Source organism: Scyliorhinus canicula, chromosome 14 (assembly GCF_902713615.1).
Source record: "Scyliorhinus canicula chromosome 14, sScyCan1.1, whole genome shotgun sequence".
Lineage (NCBI taxonomy): Eukaryota > Metazoa > Chordata > Chondrichthyes > Carcharhiniformes > Scyliorhinidae > Scyliorhinus > Scyliorhinus canicula.
This window is the reverse complement of record NC_052159.1, coordinates 49482974-49497271: the sequence shown is the minus strand read 5'-3', so window position 1 is coordinate 49497271 and position 14298 is coordinate 49482974. Positions and strand designations below refer to the sequence as shown.

The 14298-nt window shown below is 50.6% G+C and overlaps 1 protein-coding gene across 2 annotated transcripts in view; it reads right to left on the bottom strand.

Moving 5' to 3' along the window:
• Positions 1-13986, bottom strand: part of atp8a2 (ATPase phospholipid transporting 8A2) — a 792435-nt gene extending 778449 nt beyond the window's left edge. For both annotated transcript variants that reach the window (XM_038818743.1, XM_038818747.1), the window contains exon 1: positions 13906-13986. The gene's annotated coding sequence lies outside the window, so the exon portion shown is untranslated. The remainder of the gene's footprint in view (positions 1-13905) is intronic.
• Positions 13987-14298: the final 312 nt, after the last annotated feature.

Here is a 14298-nt window from a genome sequence, read left to right as displayed (position 1 = left end):
CTCCCCTTCACAAAACCTCTCGCTAATACGTCCATTTGCTTCCAAATGGGAGTAGATCCTGTCTCAAAGAATTCTCTCCAGTAATTTCCTTATCACTGACGTAAGGCTCACTGGCCTGTAGTTCCCCGGATTATCCTTGCTACCCTTCTTAAACAAAGGAACAACATTGAAATGAAAATCGCTTATTGTCACGAGTAGGCTTCAATTAAGTTACTGTGAAAAGCCCCTAGTCACTACATTCCGGCGCCTGTCCGAGGAGGCTGGTACGGGAATCGAACCAAGCTGCTGGCCTGCTTGGTCTGCTTTAAAAGCCAGCGATTTAGCCCAGTGAGCTAAACCAGCCCCTGGTTATTCTTGATTTTCTCCAAGCAGAGAAAGCTAGCCATGTCAAATAGCCAGGTCTCCGACTTAGCTTGGAGGGACTCAAAGCCCCTAATAATATCAGTCTCCGGACTACCAGGGAAGCAAAGGCCAGAACATCTGCCTCTTTCTCCTCCAGGATTCCCGGATCTTCCGACACTCTGAACATCACCACCTCTGGGCTCATTGCCACCCTTGTTTTTAGCACCATGGACATGACATCAGCAAACCCCTGCCAGAATCCCCTAAGCTTTGGGCATGACCAGAACATGTGGACATGGTTCGCTGACCCTCCCGCAAACCTAGCGCACCTATCTTCCACCCCAAAGAACCTGCTCATCCGGGCCACTGTCATGTGAGCCCGGTGAACGACCTTAAATTGTATCAGGCTGAGCCTGGCACATGTTGTGGACGCGTTGACTCTACTCAACGCGTCCGCCCAGAGACCATCATCAATTTCTACTCCCAACTCCTCTTCGCACTTGCGCTTCAGCTCCTCCGTCTGCGTCCCCTCTGACCCCATGAGTTCCTTGTAGATGTCAGAGACGCTCCATTCTCCCACCCACACTCTGGAAACTATGCTGTCCCGTATCCCTCTTGGTGGTAGGAGCGGGAAGGTTGAAACATGCCTACGTAGGAAGTCTCGCGCTCGGGTGATGGCTAGTCGATGGGGGAGGGGGGCAGGTGGCCCTCCGATCCGGCTGATCACCTGGAATGTGAGGGGACTGAATGGGCCGGTCAAACGGTCCCGCGTGTTCGCGCACCTGAGGGGGCTGAAGGTGGACGTGGCTATGCTTCAGGAGACGCACCTGAAGGTGGCAGATCAGATCAGGTTGAGGAAGGGGTGGGTGGGCCAAGTGTTTCATTCGGGGCTGGATGCAAAATAATGGAGGGTGGCGATCCTGGTGGGGAAGAGGTTGTCGTTTGAGGCGTCGAGTGTGGTGGCAGACAGTGGCGGGAGGTACGTGATGGTGAGCGGCAAGCTGCAAGGGGAGCGGGTGGTGCTGGTCAATGTATATGCCCCGAATTGGGATGATGCGGGTTTCATGCGGCGCATGTTGGGCCAGATTCCAGATTTGGAGGTGGGGGGCCTGATAATGGGGGGGGGGGGGGGGGGGGGGGGATTTCAACACGGTGCTGGATCCGCCACTGGATCGATCCAGTTCTAGGACGGGTAGGAGGCCTGCGGCGGCTAAGGTGCTTTATGGACCAGATGGTAGGGGTGGATCCTTGGAGGTTCGCGAGGCCGAGGGCCAGGGAATTTTCATACTTCTCCCATGTGCATAAGGCCTACTCCCGGATCGACTTCTTTGTTTTGAGTAGGGCGCTGATTGCGGGGGTAGTAGACGCCGAGTACTCGGCAATAGCCATTTCTGACCATGCCCCGCATTGGGTGGATCTCGAGCTGGGGGAGGAGAGGGACCAGCGCCCGTTGTGACGCTTGGAGGTGGGGCTGCTGGCGGACGAGGATGTGAGGATGCGGATTCGAGGATGCATCGAGAGGTATCTGGTGGCCAACGATAATGGGGACGGTCTGGGAGGCGCTGAAGGCGGTGATTCGGGGGGAGTTGATCTCCATTCGGGCCCACAGGGAGAGGGGGGAGCAGAGAGAAAGGGAGAGATTGGTGGGGGGATGGTGAGGGTAGACAGGAGGTACGCGGAGGCCCCGGAGGAGGGATTGCTCAGGGAGCAGCGCAGCCTTCGTGCTTGGTTCGACTTGTTGACCACCAGAAAGGCGGAGGCTCAATGGAGAAAGGCTCAGGGTGCGGTGTACGAGTATGGGGAGAAGGCGAGTAGGATGCTGGCACACCAGCTCCGTAAGCGGCTAGGGAGATTGGTGGAGTTAAGGACCGGGGAGGAAATGTGGTGCGGAGGGGGGTAGACATTAATGGGGTCTTCAGGGACTTTTATGAGAGACTATATCGGTCCGAACCTCCGGCGGAGAAGGGGGGGATGGGGCTCTTTTTGGACCGGCTGAGATTCCCGACAGTAGAGGAGGAACGGGTGGAGGGTTTGGGGGCGCCAGTTGAGCTTGAGGAGCTGGTTAAAGGGATAGGGAACATGCAGTCGGGGAAGGCACCGGGGCCGGATGGGTTCCCGGTTGAATTTTACATGGCGTATGCAGACCTGCTGAGCCCTCTGTTGGTTAGGACCTTCAACGAGGCGAGGGAGGGGGGGGCTTTGCCCCTGATGATGTCTCAGGCGCTGATCTCCTTGATCCTTAAGCGAGACAAGGATCCCCTGCAGTGTGGGTCACACAGGCCGATCTCACTCCTGAATGTGGACACTGATGTACCATCAATTCGACTCAAGACACAATTAGGATCCGAACTGTGGCTTTAATCAGCTCGTTGTTAGCCCGGTGGTCGACTACAGAGAATGGCCGACCGCCGGGAACTTTGGGTATTTATACCCCACCTCGGAGGTGGGGCCTACTTGCCTCTCGACCAATTGGAGAGCAGTCACATGACTAGTCCCAACCAATCGGACGAGAGGCACATGACCAGCCAGTGCCAATGGGAAGCCAGTGCTCTGCACCAATGGCAGTGCTCATATCCATACCACCACAGACGCCAAGTTGTTGGCAAAGATCTTAGCCACGAGGATAGAAGATTGTGTGCCGCAGGTTATCCACGAGGATTAAACGGGGTTGGTGAAGTGGAGGCAGCTGAACACTAATATACAGAGGCTCTTGAACGTTATTATGATGCCGGCGGTGGAAGGGGAGGCGGAGATAGTGGTGGCGCTAGATGCGGAGAAGGCCTTTGATAGGGTCGAGTGGGGGTACTTGTGGGAGGTGCTGGAAAGGTTCTGGTTTTGGGAGGGGTTTGTCAGTTGGGTGAGGCTGTTGTATGAGGCCCCGATGGCGAGTGTGGCCACCTGTCCCCTGTCCCCCCTACTTTTTGCGCTGGCAATTGAACCCCTGGCTATGGCGCTGAGGGAGTCGGGGGATTGGAGGGGGCTGGTTCAGGGTGGGGAGGACCACCGAGTGTCGCTCTATGCAGATGACCTATTGTTGTATGTGGCGGACCCGGTGGGGGGAATGCCGGTGGTGATGGGGATTCTCCAGGAATTTGGGGATTTCTCAGGGTATAAGCTTAACTTTGGGAAAAGCGAGCTCTTTATGGTACACCCGGGGGACCAGGAGGGGGGGATTGGGAGGCTCCCACTGAAAAGGGCGGAGAGGAGCTTCAGGTACTTGGGGGTTCAGGTGGCCAGGAGCTGGGGGGCCTTGCATAAGCTAAACCTCACAAGGCTGGTGGAGGAGTTTAAGAGGTGGGACATGCTGCCGCTGTCTTTGGCGGGTAGGGTGCAGTCAGTCAAGCTGCCACTCCCTCCGACGAGGTATACCATGAGCCCGGTGGTGGCAGCTACCCTCAAGATTTGGGGGCAATGGAGGCGGCACAGGGGGGAGGTGGGGGCCTCGATGGGGTCCCCGATACGGGGGAACCACCAGTTTGTTCCGGGGAGAATTGATGGCGGGTTCCTGAGTTGGCACAGGGCAGGTGTCAGGAGGCTGGGTCATGGAGGACCTGTTCATAGACGGGAAGTTTGCGAGCCTGGGTGAGCTGGAAGGGAAGTTCAGGCTCCCCCCAGGGAACACCTTTAGGTACGTGCAAGTAAGGGCGTTTGTCAGGCGGCAGGTGGCGGGGTTCCCCCTGCTGCCGCCGCGTGGGGTCCAGGACAGGGTGCTCTCGGGGGTATGGGTTGGAGAAGGGAGGATCTCGGAAGTGTACCAGGTGATGCAGGAGGTAGACGAGGCCTCGGTGGAGGAGCTGAAAGGTAAATGGGAGGAGGAGCTGGGTGAGGAGATTGAGGAGGGGACGTGGGCGGATGCCCTAGAAAGGGTGAACTCCTCCTCTTTGTGTGCAAGGCTTAACCTCATACAGTTTAAGGTACTGCATAGGGCTCATATGACCGGGACAAGGATGAGCCGGTTTTTTGGGACCGAGGAGGTGGGGGGTGTTGACAGGCGTTAATTTATTGTTTCTCTTTTGTATTTACGGCGGGGGGGGGGTTCTGTTTTTTTTGTTCTTAGAATTTTCTGTTATTGTTTTCTTTTTTGTGAAATTGTGAAAATTTGAATTAAAAATATTTTTTTTTTTTTTAAAAAGGAAGTCTCGCACCTGCAGGTACCCACATTTGTTTCCCCTCGCCAATCCAAATATCTCCTCCAGCTCCCTCAGGCTAGGAAAGCTCTCCTCTATAAACATATCCCCCATCCTCTCAATCCCTGCTCTCCGCCATCTCCGAAACCCTCCATCCATCCTTCCCGGGGAAAATCGGTGATTATGACAGATTGGAGACCACACCAATGCTCCCTCCTCTCCGACATGCCTCCTCCATTGCCCCCAGGCCCTCAGAGCCACCACCACCATGGGGCTGGTGGAGTATCGTGCCGGTGGGAACGGCAGAAGCGCTGTTATCAACACCCCCAAGCTGGTGCCCTTGCATGAAACCGCCTCTACTCGCTCCCACACTGACCCTCCTCCCACCACCCACTTCCTGATCATGGCTATATTCGCCGCCCAATAGTAATTACTGAAGTTCGGCAGCGCCAGCCCGCCCTACCCCCGGCTCCGCTCAAGCATCCCCTTTTTTACTCGCGGGGTCTTACCCGCGCATACAAATCCAGTGATTACCTTGTTGACCCGTTTTAAAAAAGGACCGTGGAATAAAGATGGGGAGACACTGAAAAACAAACAGGAATCTCAGGAGGACTGTCATTTTCACTGTCCGCACCCTCCCAGCTAGTGACAACGGGAGCACGTTCCACCTCCAAAAATTGTCCTTCATTTGATTTACTAGTCGGGCCAGATTTAGCTTGTGCAGCCGTTCCCATTCCCGCGCCACCTGGATGCCTTGGTACCGAAAGCTTCCACCTACCATTCTAAACGGCAGGTCCCCCAATCGCCTCTTCTGCCCCCTTGCCTGGACCGTAAACATCTCACTTTTCCCCATATTTAGTTTATACCCTGAAAACCGGCCAAATTCCCCTAGAATCCTCATAATTGCTTCCATCTCCTCTAATGGGTCCAATACATAGAGGAGCAGGTCATCTGCGTAAAGCGAGATTCTTGTGTTCCACTCCCCCCCGGACGAGCGCCTGGAGGCTCTTAGCGGCTCTATGGCTAACGCGAACAGTGGGGAGAGGGGGCACCCCTGTCTCATCCCCCGATGCAGCCTAAAATAGTCCATTGTTGTCGTATTCGTCTGTACGCTCACCACAGGAGGCTGAAACAGCAACCTGACCCAGTCGATAAAGCCCCGCCCAAATCCAAAACGTCCCAGTACCTCCCACAGATATTTCCATTCTACTTGATCAAAAGCCTTCTCTGCGTCCATTGCGACCACTACCTCCACCTCCCTACCTTCCGGGGGCATCATGATCACATTTAACAACCTTCTTACATTGGCCACCAACTGCCTTCCCTTAACAAACCCCGTCTGGTCTTTCCCAATAACATCCGGAACACAATCCTCAATCCTAGAGGACAAGATTTTGGCCAGCAGTTTGGCGTTCACATTCAATAGGGATTTCGGCCTGTAGGACCCACACAACTCCGGGTCCTTGCCCCGCTTCAGGATCAATGAAATCATGGCCAGTGACATCGTCGGAGGAAGCACCCCACACTCCCTTGCCTCCGTGAATGTCCTCATCAACAGCGGCCGAAAATATCCCAGAAAACTTTTTATTAAACTCCACTGGGTACCCATCCGGCCCCAAGGCTTTACCTGACTGCACGGCCTTCAGACCCTCCGCTATCTCTTCCAACCCGATCGGCCAGTCCTTCTACCAGCCCCCCATCCAACTTCGGAAAATTCAGTCCCCTTGGGAAGTGCCTCATCTCCTCCGGCCCCGCTGTGGGGTTCCGACCCATACAGCCTACTGTAAAACTCCTTAAACGCCTTATTCATCCCTGCTGAGTCTCCAACCAGGTTCCCGTCCCCGTCCTTTACTTTCCCTATCTCCCTGGCTGCCTCCCTCTTTCTAAGCTGCTGTGCAAGCATTCTGCTGGCCTTCTCTCCATGCTCATAGATCGCCCTGCTGGCCTTTCTCAGCTGCTCTACCGCCCTCCCTGTAGTTAACAAGCCAAACTCCACCTGTCGCCTCCGCCATTCCTTAAAAGCCCTGCCTCTGGGGTGTCCGCATACTTCCTGTCGACCTGTAATATCTCCTTTACCAGTCGGTCCATCTCTGCCCTGTCTACCTTGTTCCAATGGGCCCGTATCGAGATCAGCTCCCCTCTAACCACTGCCTTCAATGCCTCCCAGACCACCGCTGCCAAAACTTCCCCGTGTCGTTGACCTCCAGGTAGTTCTGAATAAATTTCCTCAACCGCCCGCACACCTCTTCATCAGCTAAAAGTCCCACGTCTAACCTCCCGTGCGGGCGCTGGTTACTGTCTTTACTAACCTATAGGTCAACCCAGTGCAGTGCATGATCTGAGATTGTAATCACCGAGTACCCAGTGTCCACCACCCCGACAGTAAAGCCCTGCTCAAAATTTTAAAAATTCAACCCGGGAGTACACTTTATGCACGTGTGATTAGAAGGAGAACTCCTTCACTCTCGGCTGCCCAGATCCCCATGGGTCCACCCCCCCCCCCCCCCATTTACTCCATGAACCCCTTTAGCTCCTTTGTCATTGCTGGCACTCTGTCCATCTTTGAACTCGACCAGTCTATACCAGGGTCAATAACTGTGTTGAAGTCCCTTCCCATGCCCAACTTATGCGGATCCAGGTCTGGTATCTTCCCCAGCATCCTCTTTATAAACTCCACAGCATCCCCATTTGGCGCATACACATTTACTAGTACCATCTGCACCCCCTCCAGCTTCCTACAAATGTATCAGCCTCCCACATCCGTAGCTATTCTTCCCGCCTCAAACGCCACTCGCTTATTAATCAGGAAAGCGACCCCTCTAGTCTTCGAGTCCAGCCCCAAGTGAAAAACCTGTCCGAGCCATCCCTTACTTAATCTGATCTGCTACTCTGAGGTGAGTCCCATGTAGCATTACCACGTCCGCCCAGTCCTCTCAGATGCGCGAACACGCGTGCCCTCTTAACCGGCCCATTTAGCCCTCGTACATTCCATGTGATCAGCCTAGTTGGGGGCTCATTGCCCTCCCCCCACCCTCGCTGATCAGCCATCACCTTTCTTGGGCCAGTCTCCAGCCCACCCCACAAGCCTCCACTGACCCGCCCCCAGGCAGCCTCCGCCCCTGACCTCCTCTCTGTCCCTCAGCAAAAGTCCCTCCTCGTCAGCAGAACATTTTCCCCCCTCCGCCCCCCCAGTAACAGCTCAATGTAAATCAACCCCTTTGATAGGCCTAAAATCTGCTCAGCCCCCATTGCGCTTCCATGAACTAGCCCGCCCAGCTAGCTTGGTGGCCCCTGTCTCTGGCACCAGACATTTTCCCACCTATTGTTCCTTCCCCACCCCCCGCTCATACACACATATTCAAACGAAAAACCAGTCCCAACCCAATTGCCCTAGAAAAAAAAAGACTGTTAAACAAAGAAAAGATCAAACAGAAGATCCAACATCTAACAAACACACCTCCATCCCCCATCAGTGCAAATGTAAACTTTAACTCACTCAGCTTTGCAACTGGTCCCAAATCAATACAGAAGGCATTACAAATAACTTCCAACAAACGAAAAACAAGAAATTCTTTTTAATAAACGTGAACGTGGCAGCAAAGTTCAACGTCCTTCGTTCGCCACCAGTCCTTTCCTTTCCGCGAAGTCCACTGCTTCCTCACGCAACTCGAAATAAAAATGTTGCGCCTCATACGTGACCCAGAGACGGGCCGGATACAGTAGCCCAAATTTCACCTTTTCCTTAAAAAGGGTCGACTTTATCTGATTGAACCCCTTTCTTCTCCTGGCCACCTCTGCACTCAGGTCCCGATAGATCCACAGGATACTGTTCTCCCATTTACAGCTCAGTATCTGCCTGGCCTACTGTAAAATACACTCTTTATTCAAGTAACTGTGGAATCTCACCACTATCGTCCTCCGGGGGTCCCCCACTCACGGCTTCCTCGCCAGCGCTCTGTGAGCCCTGTCCACCTCCAAGGTCGGGAGAACCTCCCATCCCCCAGCAACTTCTCGAACATGCCCACTAAGTATGCCCCAGCATCCGCTCCTTCGGATCCCTCTGGGAGCCCAACGATCCTCAGGGTCTGCCGGCGGGACCTGCTCTCTAGGTCCTCCACCTTCTCCTGGAGCCTTTTTTGCTGGTCTTTCAGCATCCCCACCTCCAACTCCACCGCAGTTTGATGTTCCTCCTGCTCAGCCAGCGACTTCTCTACTTTCTGGATCGCCCGATCTTGGACGTCCAATCTGAGCTCCAGGTGCGCAATTGATTCTTTAACCAGGTCCAAGCAGTCCTGCTTCTGCCTTAGCGAAGCCCTCCTGGATAAATTGCATCAGCTGCTCCGTTGACCGCTGGGTCGACAAGTCAGGACCCCGGTCGTCCGCCATGCTTTCTCCCGCTGCAGCTTCAGCCCAAGCCTTCTCTGTTCGTCTGTTTCTCCCTTTGCGAGCACTTCTAGTGCGCCTCTCCATGCACCGATGTGGGAATCGCAATCAACAATTGCCTCTACCATCAATTTTCCAAATCAAGTCCGGTAAAAAAATTGTGGGAAAAGGTCCAAAGGTCTGACCCGAGCGGGAGCCACCAAACATGCGACCTACTCCTTCATAGCCGCCACCGGAAGTCCGTAGTAGACTCAATTTTCCTGCACACTTGACCGAGATCAACTGCATTTCACAGCACTCTTAATGCAACTTTGAAAATAAAAATAAATTCTCCTGCTCAAGAAATAGCTGGAGTGCTCCCTTCAGCGGCAAGCTTTTCCTAAAACTATGCACCTATCAACTTGACTGCGACTTATCAAAGCAAACTTGCTATCTGATCCAGCCTTTACCACCTCCCTCCATTGCCAGCAGGAACCATGCCCTCAGATAAAATGCCTGAATCCCACCAAGAGCAAATTTATACATTTAAACACTGGCTCCCGGTGATCTGCAAGGAGGAACTTATTCCCTTTATCTTTGAACTTTGCTTCTCAATGTCAAAAATCTGAATGTAGGGCAGACAACCAAGAGGAAATTTTCCTGAGGCAAAGGCATTATCAGTTAGTGAAAAATTGGAAATGAATAGTCGTTCCACTGCCTTGTGACCAACCGAGGGGAGGTTGAATACAAAAGGGGAGCCAGCTAATTCCTCCCCACCCAGGCATGTAACAAAATTGGGGGTCCCGTTTGAGAGATTAACAATTAGGGGACCTCTCCTGTGGACCAGACGGAACAATTTATATTGCATCTTCCACTAGCTCAGGATATCCTAAAGCAGGGGTGGGCAAACTTTTCCGTGCAAGGGCCACATTCAGAAATTCACAATTCACAAAGGGCCGCATAGTATGTTAAGTAAAATAATTACTTCACCCGGTTATGATTCTGGGCGCCTCATATAGAACATAGAACAGTACAGCACAGAACAGGCTCTTCGGCCCTCGACGTTGTGCCAAGCAATGATCATCCTACTCAAGTCAACGTATCCACCCTATACCAGTAAGTAACCCAACAGCCCCCCATTAACCTTAAAAAAAAATTTTTTTAAAAAAAATTTAAAAAAAATGTTTTTTTTTAAATGACTTGGAGGGCCGCAGAAATACCTTTGGCGGGCCGCATGCGGCCCGCGGGCCGTAGTTTGCCCACCCCTGTCCTAAAGCATTTTATAGCCAAAGAAGTATTTTTGTAGTATGGTCACGGCCGTAATAAAACCAATTTGCACACAATAAGTTCTCATAAACAGTATAAACTAATGACCTGATCAAGAGTTTTTGTGATGTTGATTGAAAAGTAAATATCCGCCAGGACACTGGTTAACACTCCTCTGCTCTTCTTTGAAATATTGGCCATGAGCTTCCAATCAGATTAACAGTGAACATTAAGTCGCACAACATGCACTTTCAATGGTCAAAGATACACTGTCCTGACAATTCTGTGGTTGACTCTAACACTGACCCTCCATTGGAGACTTGATCTAGATGCACTGAGATTGCCCGGGAATACATTAAAAAGTCTAAAACTTCTAATCAGAGGCATAGGACCAGGATGGGAATCTGAATTGGGAAGGCCTTTTTCTTAGCACAATGGGCTAAATCGCTGGTTTAAATACAGAACAATGCCAGCAGCGCGGGTTCAATTCCCGCACCAGCCTCCCCGAACAGGTGCCGGAATGTGGCGGCTAGGGGCTTTTAACAGTAACTTCATTGAAGCCTACTCGTTACAAAATACGATTATTATTATTACAAAGTGTATTAAAAAACAAATTTGCAGAACAATCAACAATCCCCGATGAGATGACAAGGTCAAGGCCATGTCCATGAATATGGGTTGGGGAGTTTCAATGGAGAAAAATATATTAATGGAGGGTAAGGGTGCAGTGAACTCAGGAGAGAAATGAGACAAGGTCAAAACCACCAAGGAGGAGAAGTCACATGCTGCAAATGTCGAGGGAGGAAAGCAGTGAACCTATCTTGGTGAGAAAATGTTTTCTGAACTTGGGTGGGCGTTGGAGAACAAGGATTGTAAATGAGAGGCAAGAGGAGCAGAACAGAGCGAGTTACTCAAAGGAAGAAAAAATGTGTAGGGATGGACAAAGGTGTAATTTGGTAATAAGAGTCACACCAGCATTATGGTGGACTGGGTAGGGCAAGTGGTTTAAGGTATAGCCAGGATCAGAGGTTTCCCTTAAGGAGACGAAATCATAATTCCTCAGGTAGATTGCTATTAAACCAAGATATCGATCGTATCATTCAAAATGAGGGCATGGATGGCAAGGTGGTCGTTCACAAGCGAATGGACATACAAAAGAGAGTTGCAGAAAGAGGCTGTGAGGGCTAATCAGCTGTCTACAGGGTCTGCATTGGTATAATAATAATCTTTCTCACAAGTCGGCCTATATTAACACTGCAATTAAATTACTGATAAAAGCTCCTCGTCGCCACATTCCAGCACCTGTTCAGGTACACAGAGGGAGAATTCAGAATGTTCAAATTACCTCACAGCACGTCTTTGGGGACTTGTGGGAGGAAACCAGAGCACCCGCAGGAAACCCACACAGACACGGAGAACGTGCAGACTCCGCACAGACAGTGACCCAAGCCGGGAATCGAATCAGTGACCCTGGCACTGTGAAACAACAGTGCTAACGACTGTGCTACTGGGAGTAGACATGGAGGAGATTAACAAGATTATTCTCTGACGTTGGCAAGAGAGTAAGATAGGGCAACTGGGTTGCTGTTAATAAGGAAGCAGTAATGCGTCTTGATGGGCTTTTACAAGGATGCCACGAGAGGCAGAGAGAGAAGCTGTAACCTTATCCAAGGAAGAGTTAAGCTTGAAAAGCCACCAGAAGAATAGGAAAGTCAAGAAGTGCTGGAGTCGGAATTTAGCAGGCACCATATTCGGGAGATAAAAATGAAGAGAGGCAAAAATGGCAGGAGAGGGGTAAAGGAGAGGCAAAGAGAAAAATAGACCAAAAGGAAAAAAAAAAAACAGTAAAACAGGGAAATAAGAATTCTGATCTGAACTAACCTTGTACACTTTCAACTGTAACACCAGTAAAACAGGAAAATAAGAATATTGGTCGAAGTTGTTTTTTCCCTTCTGGAAGTTTAAAAAGAGATTTAAAAAGTGGAAATAAAAGCAATAGGCTCAGGCCCAGAGCAACAATAAAACCCTGCGTATGAACAGACACAGGAAAAATTCAAGTTACAGAGGCCTGGTTAAATTGCAATTCTTAGATACATACATCATGCTAGTAAACAGGGATTAGAGTTGAAACAAAATGAGGCAGTCCAGAGTTAAGACTCTGGTTGGTAGCAAGGAGCATCAAACTACTTTTGTCCAAGTTCAGGACAGCTGTGGTGGTTGAGTGAAGTCCAGAAGCTGTTTGAAAGGTAGAGTATCAAAGGACATACTGATGGAGGTGTTTTGTCGGAATGAAGATCCAGGGATCTACAGCATCAGTTTCCAGGAAGGTAAAAAACAGTAGCAGAGTTGGAAGTCCAATAAAAAATCCAGGGTATTTCTCTGTCCAGGAGCCAGACTAGATGAAACAAAAACAGAAAATGCTGGACAATCTCAGCAGATCTGACAGCATCCGTGGATGACACTGTGTCAAAGCTCCAGACTAGCCAAAGCTGATAAATCACGCCAGTCACAGGCTCAACTGCAATATGGGAAGGACTGCAAACTGATCAAAGTTACATGAAAATTCAAACAACAGTGCAGCAGATCAGAGACAGAAGGCCAAGAAATTGAAAGCTAAATTTAAGGGACATGGCCATTGTCCATGGAGGAAATCAAGGAGCAGGCATGATTGAGGGGATGGGCGGCACGGTAGCACAGTGGTTAGCACTGTTGCTTCAGAGAGTCAGGGTCCCAGGTTCAATTCCCAGCTTGGGTCACAGTATGTGCGGAGTCTGCACATTCTCCCCATGTCTGTATGGGTTTCTTCCAGGTGTTCCGATGTCCTCCCACAAGTCCTGAAAGACATGCTTGTTAGGTGAATTGGACTTTCTGAATTCTATCTCTGTGTACCCGGAGTGTGGCGACTGGAGGACTTTCACAGTAACTTCATTGCAGTGTTAATGTAAGCCTACTTGTGACAACAATAAAGATTATTATTCGATGGTTAACAGCTGTTTGAACTTGGGAGTTAGGGCTAAAATACATCCAGCTATTAGAGCCAAGGGAACTTGAGGAGTGGAAGAAAGGGGATTAGGGGAGAAAGGATGATAGTGCATAGATATAGAGATGCACATTAAAGTAGTTCACTTACCACCTAGCAGCCATCTTGAATCTTCCTATGAACCTGACAATCTCATTGTGGAAAAATAGCTCCTATATACTGTTAATAACTGTGAATATGCCAGAAAACATTCTGCCCCATTGCAGTAACGAAGGCACAGTTTGACATCGTTTAGCAGGGACCACAGTGGATTTTCACTGTTAAATCTAACTTTTTTAAATCGACACTTTGAAAACAAGTCAACAAAACAGTTTGTTCAGGAGCCAGAGAGGATGGCGCAAACTTGAAAAGTACAGACAGCGTCTGCCCCCCATACACACGTCTACAGAATTTCGAGAGATGTCTTGTTGTTGGTCAAAACATGTCGACCTCTCAATCAAAACTACCTGTAGTTCTGATTTTTTTTTCGAGAGAATTACGATAAAGAAGAATAGCGACAATTAGGGGGGGGGGGGGGGGGGGGGGGAAATCGCAGCATATCCAACATATTTGACTCGTATGGTGAGGCACAACAGTCGATGAACGGAATTTGGTAACCCTTCAATTTAAAAGCGCCTCTGTAACTAGTTGCTGGGTAACCCTCGGCCTCTCCCTCACTTCCACAGACACGTTCCATATCAAACATCAAAACAAAACCAATGTACTGTTGACATAACGTCCTTGTAATGAACTATGACAGCACGTGCCCTAAACATAAACAAAACTCACAATGGGACTGCCTGTCCACCCCTGCGGTAATTAGGTGCAGCAAGTTCAAGCTGACATTTATTTACTAAGGAGTTGGTCAGCTTCCCCTCGAAAAGAAAGCCTTTTAACCCCGACAGCACTCAGCTGTCAATGTCTGCGCCATCTACTGGACTGGCAGAGAATTGTCGGGAAACCCATCTCGTCCACTCATTGCTCTCTCAGGAAGGAAATCCGCCAGCTTCACCTGGTCAGGCCTTTGTGTGACTCCAGACCCGCAGCAATGTGGTTCACCCTCATTGCGTTCTCCAATGGCCAAGCAAGCCACCCAGTTGGGGGTACTGGGCAAGTAGGGGCTGGTTTAGCTCACAAGGCTAAATCGCTGGCTTTTAAAGCACACCAAGCAGGCCAGCAGCA